Source organism: Cervus elaphus, chromosome 17 (assembly GCF_910594005.1).
Source record: "Cervus elaphus chromosome 17, mCerEla1.1, whole genome shotgun sequence".
Taxonomy (NCBI): Eukaryota; Metazoa; Chordata; class Mammalia; order Artiodactyla; family Cervidae; genus Cervus; species Cervus elaphus.
In genome coordinates, this window is record NC_057831.1 from 34,830,044 (window position 1) to 34,846,227 (window position 16,184).

The 16,184-nt window shown below is 36.0% G+C and overlaps 1 protein-coding gene and 1 pseudogene across 5 annotated transcripts in view; both read right to left on the reverse strand.

Annotated features, from left to right (window-relative positions):
• The window catches only part of CCSER1 (coiled-coil serine rich protein 1), a 1,392,355-nt gene that overhangs the window by 914,817 nt on the left and 461,354 nt on the right, over nt 1-16,184 (reverse strand). The window lies entirely within an intron of this gene.
• On the reverse strand, nt 13,762-14,034 carry LOC122673420 (annotated as a pseudogene).

The window sequence follows — 16,184 nt, forward strand, 5'->3', positions numbered from 1 at the left end:
ATACAAAAAACGAAAAAATTTTAACTGTAAGTTTTTTAAATGCCCTGTAGAATGTTTCTAGGAATATTCCCACCTCTTCAATCTTCTAGAATTCGAGGTGGATCAGTATAAGTTCTTTGTACGTTTGGTAGAATTCACCTAAAAACTCATCTGGTCCTGGACTTTGGCTTGCAGAAGTTTTTTTTATTTGTTTTGTTTTTATTTTTGTTATTCTTACAGATCCCAACTCACTGCTAGTGATTGGTCGGTTCAATTATCTTTTTCTTCTTGATTCAATGTTGGTGGGCTGTATGTCTCTAGAACCTTGTCCATTTCTTCTAGGTTGGTAAATTTGTTTGCATATAATTGCTCTCTCTCTCTTTTTAATTTCTATAGGATCAGTAATTATTCCTCCCTTGTCATTTTTTATTTTGTTTATTTGTGTCCTCTCTCTTTTTATCTTGATGAGCCTACCCAGAAATGTGTCAATTTTATTTACCCTTTCAAAGAATGAGTTATTTAGTCTGCTGATTTTTTTTTATTATCTTTTTTTGAATCTCTATTTATTTCCTCTCTGATATTTATCAGTTACTTCCTATTACTGATTTTAGGTTTTGTTTGTTCTTTTACTAATTCTTTTAAGTAGCAGGTTAGGCTGTTTATTTCATCATTAAAAAGTCTACAAATAAATATGAGAGAGGGTGTGGGAAAAAGAGAACCTCCTATTCCCATCATAATGTGGGAATTTAAGTTTGTGCAGCCACTATGGAGAACAGTATAGAGCTTCCTCAATAAACTAAAAATAGAGTTTCCATATGGTCCTGGGCATATATCTGGACAAAACTATAATTCAAAAAGATACATGCATATCTATGTTCATAACAGCACTATTTGCAGTAGTTAAGACATGGAAGTAACCTAAATGTCCATCAACGGATGAATGGATAAAGAAGATATGGTACATACATACAAAGGAATACTACTCAGTCATTTAAAAAAATGAAACAATGCCATTTACAGCAACATGGATAGACATAGAGACTACATCTATGTCTAGCCTGCCATACTAAGTAAGTCAGAAAGAGAAAGACAAATACAATATGATAGGTGGTACTAGTGGTAAAGAACCCATCTGCCAATGCAAGAGACATAGACTTGGTTTTGACCCCTGGGTTGGCAAACTCCCCTGGAGGAGAAAATGCCAACCCACTCCAGTATTCTTTCCTAGGGAATCCTATGGACAACAGGAACCTGGTGGGCTACAGTCCATAGGGTCACACGGAGTGGGACACAACTGCAGTGTCTTAGCATGCATCACTTATATGTGGAATGTAAAATACGACACAAATGAAACTATCTTCAAAACAGAAACAGACTCACAGACATAGAGAACAGACTTACAGTTGCCAAAGGGAGGGAGGTGGGAGAAGAATGGAGTGCAAGTTTGGGATTAGCAGATGAAAACCATTATACAGAGTATGGATAAACAATAAGGCCCCACTGTGTAGTACATGGAATTAAATTCAATACCCTATGATGAAACATGAAAATAATTTTAAAAAGAATGTGAATGTGTATAACTGAATAACTTTCTGTACAGCAGATATGAACACTGCAAATCAACTATAGTGCAATTTTTAAAAATGCCCTGTAGAAAACTACTCATCCTTTCCATTGTCATTTTTAAAATCAATCTGAAGTCCATTATTCAATATTTCAGTCTATCATTTATCACAAATTCTCTTACTTCAGTATCCTTCACATTTGTTAAAATCATGGTCTTTTCTAAAACAGTTACTTTCCTTAAAATGATCTTATGATAGATACAAATCATCTAATAAGGTATATAAATTTCTAATGCTTTCAAGTCTCTATTTGTAATGAAAAGAATCTGGTTTACAAACTATTTTTAATAGGGACATGTTTTTGCACTTATCAGTAACAGGAGCACTGAATTCCTTCGCCTTTTTTCTTCATATTGATTGTACCTGACTGTCACCAAGAAACATTAAACTCAACATTTAAGCTAGTTTATTGAACTGACACTGTGATTTCTCCCAGGTAATTCAAGTAGACTCATGATCAGAAAGTGTTTTATAGCAATATATTGTCAATATAGAGATGTTTAAACACATTTTTAAATTATTATATCACAGCTTTTGCTTCTTTTATAGTTTGTATCAGTATATGTAATTTCTGCATTTAATTTGCCATGATGAAAATTAGATATGAATAAACATTGAAAAGCATTTAATAACTTTCTCAGCTGAATAAAGAAAAACTATTACCTACTATGTATGATTAATGTAAATATTTATAAATAGATTTGAGTATATTTTAACTTTTAATTTCTAAATTTGTTTATAATTTTAGTGTGTATATATTAACTTGCTTTCTTTTAATTCAAGTAACTTGATTTTAAAAAATGGGAAATAGTTCTTGTTTTCCAATGTGAGTCTAAGTGCTATTTGAAGACTGCTCTACAGACCACTAATTTCAGCCTCACATGTGAGAATCAGGAATGCAAGCACTCAGATCCCACGTATCGATGCAGAACTCCTGGAAGTGGAATCCAAGTGAGTCAGGGCTTTACCAAACTCTCCAGATGATTTGTAGACACTAAACAAAAGTCTGCAGAGCACCGGCATACAGATATGACTGTTTAGATGATCTTCCTCTTTCCATACAAAGTGTTCATCACCCACTCTCCTCACTGTGGAAAATATGCTCTGCCCAATAGTCTGAAGAAGTAATAATCTCAGGTTCCTTAGTATTCTTTAATTTGTGTAAAATTAATGTTTCATTTCAAAGAGAAAACATCTAGGTCTGGCTGAGGGGCACAAAAATGTACAATATTAATACTAAAAACTGAAGTATAACAGCTTCTTACTTTATGATATTTTAAACTACTAATTAAGATCAGAATCAAGAAAGGACTTGTTTTCACAATCATGTCCACATTTTTTAAAGCCAACATATGTTTATGCTTAGTTTGTTCATTGGTGAAGTTATTTCAACTATGTCTGACAAGTCCCAAGCTGAAACTACAAACTTTCTAAGACTAATTTAAAATACTTAAAATACATCAAGCTATCTTGAATTCCTCCTAATACTTAGAACAATAATTTAATAAATATATTCAATCTCACTTGAGTTGATTTAAACTATTAATGTAAAAATATTTCGTTTCTACCATCATTTTCAAATACAAGTGTTCCTTACTTCCAGTTTACTTTCAATATAAAAAATTCATCTATTAAAATGACTGCTTTGGCAATATTTTCTCTGCCTTTCCTTAAAAATCACTACGGGTGTTAATTTCACCTGACACTTGATGAATTACAACCAAGAGATTCTATGCTTCTGAAAATTCACTATGAACTAAACTCTATAATATTAAAAATTATATGATCAGAACTAAAAAAAAAAATTATATGATCAGAACTAGTGGACGGGGTTAGGTATATTAACCTAACATATATTAACATTATGAACAAGATGTTCAGTACATGTGTCCTGTAATGAATTATTTAAGTAACTAAAACTCCAAGAGTTGGTGATGGACAGGGAGGCCTGGCGTGCGGCGATTCATGGGGTCGCAAAGAGTGGGACACGACTGAGCAACTGAACTGAACTGAAAAATATTTTGGCATAGATGGATGAAATTAAATAATTAACAGAATTTAAGAGCATCAGTTAAGGTATAAAATATCTTATTTATAAATAAAACAAAGAATATATGGTAAGTACACCACAAATAAAATTGAGGTTATCTAAATTTTAAATGCTGCCTGAGAAAATAAATTTTCTTGTTTTCAAGTAGCTAATAACAGTTATTGTGGCTAACTTAGTACATATCTATAAAAAATGTTTTAACTGTGCCATTGTCATCTGTCTTCTGTACTTTTAATCTTTAGACATAAAAGATATCTTATTCTGTGGGACATTAGATGGTAAATATTTAAGCACCATCATTGTGACTCAAATTACTATATTTCTACCAAACATTATAACATAAACAAAATCAGATTACTATTTGTTAGAATTTTTAGTTGGATAATATCTAAACAAGGTTTCAAAAGAGATAAAAAGTAAAATGGCAATAATGAACTTTTTTCAGACACTCAATATTTTGCATAATATTTTCATTATTTTTAGGTATACTTCTTAAATGAAAAGTTCCCAATTTCATGTTCTCCTGGCAAACCCCCACCTATTATTTAACAAAGCTTGATGGTTTACATGAAAACTTCAGTGGAAGCAATTCTATTTCTTTGTTATGTAGACAAATCTGATGAAATACTGCAGAATGGGAAAGTACTTTTTACCTGTCTTCCATGTCTTCCCTCTTCCCCTAGTTTGTTTAGACTTTTGAGACTGTCTACTCTCCTGGTAGAATGAGAAGAGGATGTCTAATAACATTACCCTAGCCAAACCTTTACTGTAATAATTGGCCAAATGATAGGTACTATAATCAAACAGGTAGTTAAACTCTTGCCTAAGTACCCATATGGGCTTCCCTGGTGGCTCAAGGATAAAGAATCCACCTGCATTGCGAGAGATCTTGGTTCAATCTCTGGGTTGGGAAGATCCCCTGAAGAAGGGAACGGTTACCCACTCCACTATTCTGGCCTGGAGAATTCCATGAACAGAGGATCCTGGCAGGCTACAGTCCATGGGGTCACAAAGAATTGGACATATTGAGAATTTTTCACTTTCATTTAATTATCACATACGTACCATGGGAGAGAGTGTCCAGTTTCCAATTGGAGTATGAGTGGAAAGAAACAGTGTTTGGTCCTAGAAAAGTCTTGTGAAGAGAGTCTACCTGAGCACCTGAGCCAATACATGGAATGAAACTCAGCAGAGGGATTCAGAGCTGTGATCATCACATCATTGAAGCCATCTCAAACCTTTTCCTTGTCAGCTAAGAAATCAATAAAACACCACTGTTCTTAAGCTAGCTTGAAATGTGTGGGGTTTTTTAATTCTAAAATAGGAATCCTAGCAAATTTGCCTTAGTAAATGTCAATAGACACATCTCCAAAGAATAAGTTCAAAAGACTATTTAAATTTGGATTGTAAAGATATTTTTTATAACTCTGAAACACAGTCATTTAAAAATAAGCCTATGTTTGTATTAAGTTAGGCTATAAATGCGCATTCATGTATTCAACAATAGTTACTAAGTTCCTGCTATGGGCTAAACATTGAGCCAATCATTCTGATTCACTGGTGAACAAGAAAGACATGATTCCTTCTTTCACATAGTTTTTACTTACGTGTACTAAATAGTCAAGTATAGAACAATGTGAATATAATACACACTATAATAGGAAATAGTTATGGGATTATGGAGGAGAAGCATCTAAGCAGAGTCAAGGAATGTAGAAAGGCAACAGTAACATAACATCCAGGGAGAAAGTATCATGGTATATGAAATACAAAAAAGTTACTGATTTTCATAGAATTAAAAGGCCCTCTATGATTTACTGATGACATTAGTGTTAGAGGGCTTTTTTCTTTTTCTTTTAAGTTGGACCAACTAATGAGTTGTTACCTATTTAGATTTCACGTGTTCTGATATGATCAAATAAATCCAGAGTCAGTTTTATTGAGAAAGCAACTTTTTGTGATCACTAATATCCTCTGAATATTTTAAATTATTATACTTTTGTTTAAAATGAAACTTCCACCTAATAAAGAATTCTACAGTATACATTAAAGCTATACAAAATTTATAAAATTATTTTGTACACATGTTCTCATTTAATCTCAAGAGACATTACCCCACCAGCCTAGTATTAAAGAAGAGGCAACTGGAATTCAACAAGGTGAAATTTTTTCCCAGATGCATTGAGTTAACATGTAAAACCAGAATTTGAGTTCAAACTTCTAAACTTGAAATAACATGCTCTGTCACCTATACCACAGAGTCTAGTATGTGCAGAGTGCTCTATTAGGAATATCAAAGGATCCAAGAACTATATGATATGATCTGTGAGCTTTAAGTTGTCACACTCTAATTTAATAGATGAAAATGGAACACTGAATCAAAAGACAACGTAATGGGAAGCATAGGCATTAGGTAGTTAATCATCAGTTAGCAGTTACAAAGAAGGAAGGGCTTTATGTATAAGAGCGAACAGCTAATATTACCAGGAATCTAACTATTAAGGTTAAAGTAACAAATACATTTATATATATTCAGAATAAACATTTCATTCATTAGAGTGAGGGGTTGTAAGTTTCAATAGGTAAAACAATGCAATCTGGCTAATTCATAATGGGGTCATTCTAGTAATCAGAAGCATTTTAAAATAAGAAAAAATACTAACTTATTTAAAACCGAGCAGAAATCTACGCTGTCAACCACACTTATTTTGACAGAAACTTCTAGTTTAAATAATGCGTGATAATATTTTTTAGAATGCTCTGAAATAGACTGCCCAACATTTTGCAAAAAAAAAAAGAACTTTGAGTAATTAAATATCTGTACAGCTTGTCATCATTGGATACTCAGTGAATGAGAGGAACATGCCAGGGCTTTGTATGTTGGACTCATGAAATAGCAACATTTTAATTAATGTAAGAATTTGCTGTTCAGTTGCTAAGTCCTATCTGACTCTTTGCAACCCCAGGAACTACAGCATGCCAGGTTTCCCTGTCCTTCACTATCTCCCAGAATGTGCTCAAATCATGTCCATAGAGTCCTTGGTGCCATCCAACCATCTCATCCTCTGTCGCCCCCTTTTCCTCCTGCCCTCAGTTTTTCCCAGCATCAGGGTCTTTTCGAATGAATTGGCTCTTTGCATCAGGTGGCCAAAGTACTGGAGCTTCAGCATCAGACCTTCCAATGAATATTCAGGGTTGATTTCCTTTAGGATAGACTACTTTGATCTTATTGTTGTCCACGGGACTCACAAGAGTCTTCTCCTGCACCACAATTTGAAAGCATCAATTCTTCATCACTCAGCAGAAGTTCTTTTTAATTGAGGAATAGATCAATACTTTAATCATTATAAGATGATATATTTGAACATTTCTGTAATTAAAAAATATGTCCAGTTTCTGCTATGTTGGTTCTGCTTTTTTCTTTAGATTTTAGTAACTTATTAAAATCCAAGACTTCAAATAAAATTTTTCTCAAAGTTTAAACAAGGCCTTACCACCATTAACATTTCCGTGGTACATGAACTCTTTTTCAATCTAATAAATCTGTAGATTAAAAAAGAAAAACATACAAAAAAGCTTAAAATTTTTGACGACAGCAATACATACACTGTCTTTGATTTTTCAACACTTAATAGAAAATATAGTAAAGAAACTCCACCAAATATGAGAATCCCAAAGACATTTAAAGTTAAGACAAAATAAATCCTTTAATTAATGTTTACTGAGGATCTATAATGTGTATATTGCTATTTTAGTAGTGTGAATATACATAGATTTTGTCATCTTTGCCCTTTAGATATTACAAAATAAAAAGGTAAATTTAAACTGCTAGTGGATGTTTGGACTAACAGGAATTACAGTGATTCAAAGAAGTCACTTTCAGGAGTTTAGAAGAGGAGTCATATTTGCTTCCTCTGAAGCAAGATAAGAATTGAAAAGAACATAACATTTTATTACAAGCCTTGAAGACTGATTACTAACACTCAGAGTAAATAGATTATAAAAAATAATGGTACAATGAAATATTAATTCATTAGGAAGCTATTGGAATTCTGTGCTCCACAAATGGAGATATGTTCCAGGATAACTAATTTATGTATAAAAGTGAGTAAATATCTAAGGGAAGAATGCCAGTCAGTAGGCCATTGCACCAGTCCAGATAAGAGCCAAACAGAGCCTGACATTAGGCAGTGGTAGAGAGGCACAGAGAGGAATTGAGATGACTTGGGAAGGAAAAATTCAGTTCTTAGAGAAAAACTGATTAAATGATTTCAGGGTGTTCAGTTTCTACCAAAGATTAAAAAAAAAAAAACAAAAAAAACAAACAAACAACTAGTAAAAACTACAGATGAAAAAGATAAGAAAAGTAAAGGAAGAAAGATTATAGAAAAAGTATAAATAGATAAGCCGAGAGTAGGACAGGTTATTCTCAGCAGGAAATACGGTTTATTTTAGAGTTCAGTCAGTTCAGTTCAGTCGCTCAGTCGTGTCCAAATCTTTGTGACCCCATGGACTGCAGCATGCCTGCCCATCGCCTACTCCTGAAGCTTAGTCAAACTCATGTCCACCGAGTCAGTGATGCCATCCAACCATCTCATCCTCTGTCGTTCCCTTCTCCTTCTACCTTCGATCTTTCCCAGCATCGGGGCCTTTTCAAATGAGTCAGCTCTTCGCATCAGGTGGCCAAAGTACTGGAGCCTCAGCTTCAACATCAGTCCTTCCAATGAATCTTCAGGACTGATTTCCTTTAGGATGGACTGGTTGGATCTCCTTTCAGTCCAAGGGACTCTCAAGAGTCTTCTCCAACACCACAGTTCAAAAGCATCAATTCTATGATGCTCAGCTTTCTTTATAGTCCAACTCTCACATCCATACATGACCACAGGAAAAACCAGAGCCTTGACTAGACGGACCTTTATTGGCAAAGTAAAGCTCTCTGCATTTTAATATGCTGTCTATGTTGGTCATAACTTTCCTTCCAAGGAGCAAGCGTCTTTTAATTTCATGGCTGAAATCACCATCTGCAGTGTTTTGGGAGCCCAGAAAAATAGTCAGTCACTGTTTCCACTGTTTCCCCATCTATTTGCCATGAACTGATGGGACCAGATGCCATGATCTTAGTTTTCTGAATGTTGAGTTTTAAGCAAACTGTTTCACTCTCCTCTTTCTCTTTCATCAAGAGGCCCCTTAGTTCTTTGCTTTCTGCCATAAGGGTGGTGTCAATGCATATCTGAGGTTATTGATATTCTCCCAGCAGTCTTAATTCCAGCTTGTGCTTCATCCAGCCCAGCATTTCTCATGATGTACTCTGCATATAAGTTAAATAAGCAGGGTGACAATATAAGCCTTGATGTACTCCTTTCCCGATTTGGAACCCGTCTGTTGTTCCATGTCCAGTTCTAACTGTTGCTTCCTAACCTGCATACAGATTTCTCAGGAGGCAGATCAGGTGGTCTGGTATTCCCATCTCTTTAAGAATTTTCCACAGTTTGTTGTGATCCACACAAAGTCACTTTTAGAGTTAGAAGTGAAGAAAATGTGAAAAAGAAGCATGTGAAATACAGAGACGTATTAATATATTTTAAGTGGTAAGGAGGAAAATGTGAGCTAATCTCTGGCCATGAAATTCACATCAAAACAGAAAACTAAATCATTTTCTGGAGGTGTAGTATTATACTAGGTTATTCTCCCTAACTCCATCTTCAACTCATTCTTACTCAACAAATCCTTCAGACTTAACTCCCTCTCTCCCATTCTAATTTTAATAAATGTTTCTCTATTCTACCCAACTTAACAATTTCTCCTTTTTACTCTTACATATCTATATGTACATTATTCTTTAGCACACTTTCCTTGTATTTCAGTTACTGGTATATTTGCCTTGTTGCACCAATCCTTATTGATTATAATCTACTTCATCAGTATAGACCATGTTCCATTTCCACGGTATTAGAAAACCATGACATAATTGATGCTTATGTGCAGACCATTCATTTCTTATTTGGGGCTTCCTAATGGCTCAGTGGTAAAAAATCTGCCTCCCAATGCAGGAGATTCGAGTTCAATCTCTGGATCAGGAAGGTCCCCTGGAGAAGGAAATTGCAATCCACTGCCGTTTTCTTGCGTGGGAAATCCAATGGACAGAGGACCTGGTGGGCTCCAGTCCATGGGATTGCAGAAGAGTCGGATACAAGTTGGCAACTAAACAACAACCGCAGCAATACTTATTTATTTAGAGTCATACAGTGTGTTAATTCTGAGTTTGACTACCAGTATTAGTCAGAACAACATTGTCTTATTTCTTTATATCTACACATATCTATGGTCCTGTGGTTTGTTGTTTAGTCACTGGGGCCTGTCTGATTCTTTAAAATTAGATGGGATAATTAAGAGTAAATTATGGGAGTCTTATCACATATGCTTCTCCTTTCTTATCTTTGTCTTTTATGAGACAGACTAAATGAAAAAGTGAGGGTCTAAATATCCAGTTAATTTATTGAGAATGATGACTAAAAAAAAATTACTACAAACAATGGAATTAGAGTCCCCTATTCATAAATAAATCTAACCATTTCACAAGTATTTAACATTTGACTATGTATCAGCCAGAGAACTAGAAATGAACTATATGTCTCTCTTTTAAAGAACTTAGACCTCAGGGTAACAGAAAGAAAAGAAAACAATGTATTTCAGCAGTATAAATTAGCTTTTAACAATTCAGTTCAGTCTGGCAAAGTTATGACCTTCAGTAAGTTTTTTGATTTCTCGCCTTGAGATTTCTAGAATTGGTGTTCACAGATGTTAAGCAGTAGTGAAATTAAAAATCCAAATATTTATAATTTTTCTTTTTGTAAAAATTTCTAATTACATTTTGTCAATCATTCTATGTTGCTGCTGTTTGCTTTTTGGTTAATTAGTATTAACAAATAATCTCCAAAACAATTTAAATCTTAAAAGTATTATGTGGTGAAAAGAGACAGTATTTTTTTTTAACTACTTATTAGTAATAAATGAAAACTTACGGTGTTCCACTAGATTTGTGGTCTCTGAAGAAGATTTAACTCTAGGAAAAAAGAGTCTCAGTCACTCAGAACTTCTGTATTAGAAATTTTATTAAAGTGATAGTAATAGAAAAAGCTTCTGATATAGACATCAGAAGGCAGATAGAAAGATTACCCACCTTGCTAGTTTTAAGCAGGGCATTATATACTTTTCTGCTAGCTATTGAAAATAGAAAAAATACCTCAAGGTTGCAAAACTTTTGCCCAGACCCTTTCCCATAACATGTATTCTGAGATGACATCAGCATGAGAGATTAGCCAGAAGGAGAGGGTTAACCAAGAGCTCAAGGCAGTGGACCCAGACCGTCTTCCATATCATACATTCTGAGCTTCAAAAATGCATGTCCTTGAACAAGAAATACTGCTACCTACGAGGCCTATGTATCTAAGGCAAAAGAATGTGAAAAGAATGTTCACCTACTACTTAATGGGGCCTTAAGCTTGGACTCCTTATCAACCTGCCTAAGTCAACTCTCTCATTAGTTTAAAAATATATTTTAAAATCTCACTAGGTTTGGGTATAAAATTCTAGAGCATGGTTTTATTATAAGACAACAATGAAAAAAAGGCATCTCTTTCTCTTTAGTCACTAAGTTGTGTCCGACTCTTGAGACCCCATGGACTGTAGCCTACCAGGATCCTCTGTCCATGGGATTCTCCAGGCAAGACTGGAGTGGGTTGCCATTTCCTTCTCCAGGGGATCTTTCTGACCCAGGAATCAAACCCAGGTTTCCCTACTGTAAGCATATTCTTTACTGACTGAGCTATGAGGGAAGCCCCCAAAATGTATAAGTTTTACATTTTTCTTTAAAATCTTTGCTATGTTGTCCCACATTGAAGGCTGTCAATTTTAAAAATATATACATTTTTTTAAATAGAAAATTATTGGGAGAATAGGTCTTCAACAAATAAGTCACTCAAGTTCTCTGTTTTGGAATCTTCTGAGAGTAAAAAAGTTGGCTCAAAGATAAACATTCAGAAAACTAAGATCATGGCATCCAGTCCCATCACTTCATGGCAGATAGACGGGGAAACAGTGGAAACAGTGGCTGGCTTTATTTTTTTGACTCCAAAATCACTGCAGATGGTGACGGCAGCCAGGAAATTAAAAAAGCTTACTCCTTGGAAGGGAAGTTTTGACCAACCTAGACAGCATATTAAAAAGCAGAGACATTACTTTGCCAACAAAGGTCCGTCTAGTCAAAGCTATGGTTTTTCCAGTGGTCATGTATGGATGTGAGAGTTGGACTATAAAGAAAGCTGAGTGCTGAAGAATTGATGCTTTTGAACTGTGGTGTTGGAAAAGACTCTTGAGAATTCCCTGGACTGCAAGGAGATCCAACCAGTCCATCCTAAAGGAGATCAGTCCAGGATGTTCATTGGAAGGACTGATGTTGAAGCTGAAACTCCAATACTTTGGCCACCTGATACAAAGAGCTGACTCATTTGAAAAGACCCTGATGCTGGGAAAGATTGAGGGCAGGAGGATAAAGGGATGACAGGTGATGGGATGGCTGGATGACATCACCAACTCAATGGATATGAGTTTGAGTAAGCTCCAGGAGCTGGTGACGGACACGGAAGCCTGGCGTGCTGCGGTCCATGGGGTTGCAAAGAGTTGGACATGAATGAGCGACTGAACTGAACTGAACTGATGAAATAATTTAAATATATTTATGGAAAGACAGGAAATAGATGCAATGCCATAAATCAATGAGATAAATCTCAGCATCATCAGAATTTTTTCACTTTGCAGTGCTAAAGAGAAAACCTATAAATACAAAAGATTCCTAATATTAATCATTTTTGAAAATGTATAAAAAAATAAACCACAGTGAATTGACTATAAGCCATCTGCTTATTAAAATGAGTGCTTGATAATCTATGGTTTTCTACAAATTTTTCTTGGTTATTCTCAAGGAGAAAAAAGTTTGAGGAAACAATTTGAAGGATACCATGATTGCATAAGAAAAGAGGAACTTAGTGAGAAAACCAAGGGTTGTAGGGACAGGTATGAAAGGCTTGAACCCGGATTCATCACATATTAAATACATATCACAAACTACTTACATTTATTCAAATATTAAATAATTTATTCATTTAACAGATACTAGTTGTGCATACACTCTATGTTAGGTATTTACATTAGATTTCCATCTTAACTGTAAACAAATTACCACAAACTTAATGGCTTAAAATGATACAAATATCATTTTATAGTAGATCAGAAATGAGATGGGTCTCACTGGGCTAAAATGAAAATGTTGGCATGGCTGATGTTCCTATTTCATGGCTACAAGAGAAAATTCCCTTCTTGCCTTTTCCAGTTTCTGGAAGCTACCTGCACTCCTTGGAACATGACTTTTTTTCCCTTTTTTTCAAAGCCAGAAATGAAAAGTTGAGTTCTCCTTACATTACTACATTGGGAGACAGCCAACATACTCAAAATATCCAAATCAAGCACTGAAAATCATTTGCACAAGCTTGGTTATGTTAATTGCTTTGATGTTTAAGTTCTACATAAGTTAAGGGAAAAAAGCCTTCTTGACCATATTTCCATATGCAATTCTCTACTTCAACGTATCAAAAACATTCTTTTTTTAAAACAAATTTTGACAGGTGATGAAAACTGGACACTGTACAATAATGTGGAATGGGGCAAGAAAAATGAGCCACCAACAACCACACTGAAGTCCAGTCTTCATTGAAGAAGGTGATGTTGTATGTATTGTAGGATTTGAAGGGAGTCCTCTATTATGACCACTTTCTGGAAAACAAACCAATTAATTCCAACAAGTATTGCTCCCTATTACATCAAATGAAAGGTGCACTCAGTAAAAAGCGTCGAGAATTAGTCTACAGAAAACATACTCTTCCATCAAGACAAGGCAAGAACACATGATTCTTTGATGAATAGGCAAAAACTGTTAAAGCTTGACTGGGAAGTTCTGATTCATCTACATAGTCACCAAACATCGTACCTTCAGATTTCCATTTATTTTCATCCTTTTTTTTTTAATGCCATAAGTTTATTTACAAACATATTTAGGATGCTGAGTTCAATGGTTTGATCCTTTTAAGAGACTGCACCTCTTAATATGTTCCTCTTCCTATCTGTCTCATGGATTACTTTTTAAGCAGTTGGTGTCTTACTATAAAGAAAGGTGCACCAAATCCAGACCCAAAGAACAAAGTCATCATAGCTAGTAACCTCGACTTGTTTTCCACTGAAAAATGGTATATTCTTCCCTGGACCCTCCTCGTAGTGGCTCCGACAAACCACAGAGGTTGTGAACCTCCAGATGCTCTGTCCCAACATAGAGCTGTTGGAAGCTCTACAAAAGTTCTAGAGACTAAAAGTGGAAGACATGGCGGCTGCAAACCACGTGCTGCTTCCTCACAACCTTGTTTCTTTTCATCCTTAAAAAATCATCCTAATGGAAAAAATTTCATTTCCCAGGAAGACTGTGAAAGGCATCTGGAACAGCTCTTTGCTCAAAATGATTTATATGTGTTCAACACATTTCTTGATGAAAATGAAAAATGTATCTTTCATGTTTACTTAAAAACCAAGGGAACTTTTTGGCCAACTCAGTATCAACTTCTTGGGCTCTCCTCTTGAGTTTCTGGGGGCAGGGGGTTGGAAATTCACTCTCTATCACTGACAAGCTCACACTGTTAGAAGAATTATGTTTCTTGAGGTTGAAATAACTGGAGTCCTCATTACCTTTGCTGGCTCTCACTGGAAACTGGCAATTAAAAGTTATCCACATTCTCTGCCATGAGGCACCTTTACTTCAATCAACCAAAGGCAGGTCAAATTTTTCTTATTCTTGGAATTTTAATTCATCTTTCACTGACCTCTAGACCCAGACTTAAAAATCTCTAAAAATTAGGTCAAGCAAACCTGGATAATTGCTCTATTTTACGGTCAATGATTTGGGATGTTAATTACATATGCAGAAGTCTTTTGCCTAGGTACTTAAGCTAATTGTGGGAGTGAAAGTCATCATACTGTTTTAGAGGATTATACAGCATATATACCTCAGTAGGTGGGAAACTTGTAGACCATCTTAGAATTCTGCATACCACATGACATTTGCCTTAACTGGCATAATTATAATTTTGTAATCTTTTTCTCTTAAGTTATATATTTTATATTACTCAGCACTAATGATGAAAAACTTCTTCCCTGGTAGCTCAGCTGGTAAAGAATCTGCCTATAATGCAGGAGACCCTGCGTTGACTCCTGGATCAGGAAGATCTGCTGGAGAAGGGATAGTCTACCCACTCCAAAATTCTTGGGTTTCCTGGTAGCTCAGCTGGTAAAGAGTTCGCCTGCACTGTGGGAGACTTGGGTTCAAACCTTGGGTTGGGAAGATCCCCTGGAGAAGGGAATGGCTACCCACTCCAATATTCTGGCCTCACCTACCAGTGTACCAAGATGACAGAGTAGAAGGACATGTGCTCATCTTTTGAAAGAACTTCAAAACTGCATTTCACTGCTGAACAACCATTAACAGGAGAATGTTGGATCCCACTAAAAAGATAATCTACATCCAAGGGCAAAGGAGAAGCCCAAACAAGGTGGTAGGAGGGGAGAAATCACGTTTAGAGTCAAACCCCATATCTGCCAGAGACACTCAGAGGGCTCAAACAAAACCTTGTGCGCACCAGGACCCAGACTTCACAGAGACTGAGCCAGACCTGCCTTTTAGTGTCCTGTGGAGGCATGGGTCAGCAGTGGCCTACCACAGAGACAGGGGCTCTGGCCACAACAGACCTGGGAGGCGCAGTGTGTGATGTAGGTCCTCTTGGAGGAGGTTGCCATTAGCCCCACCATAGAGCCACTGAGCAGATGACCCACAAACTGGAGACCAATTATACCAAAGAAGTTCTCCCACTGTTACAAAAGTTCTAGGACGCACAATAGATTTCCCAACCTAGGGATCTATCTAATGGACTGAGAAATCCCCAGGGAATTTGACTATGGAGGCCAGTGGGATTTGATTACAGAACTTCTACACTACTGGGGAAACAGATTCTTGGAAAGCACAAACAAAACATAGTGTGTACCAGGACCCAGGAGAAAGGGGCAGTGACCCCACAAGAGATTAAGTCAGACTTCCCTGTGAGTGTCCAGGAGTCTTCAGCAGAGACATGGGTCAAAAGTGGCCTGCAGAAGTCCTTTTGAAGGTAATTACTGCCATCACCCCTACCATAGTTTGGCCTCAGGCCAAACAACAGGAAGGGAACATAGCCACAATCCAACAGAAACTGGATTAAAGATTTACTGAGCATGGCCCTGCCCAACAGAACAAGACCCAGATTTCACTACAGCCAGTCCCTCCCATCAGGGAGCTTCCACAAGCCTCTTATTCTTATCCATCAGAGGGAAGACAGAATGAAAACCACAACCACAGAAAACTAACTAAACTGATCACAGGTCCCACAGCCTTGTCTGACTCA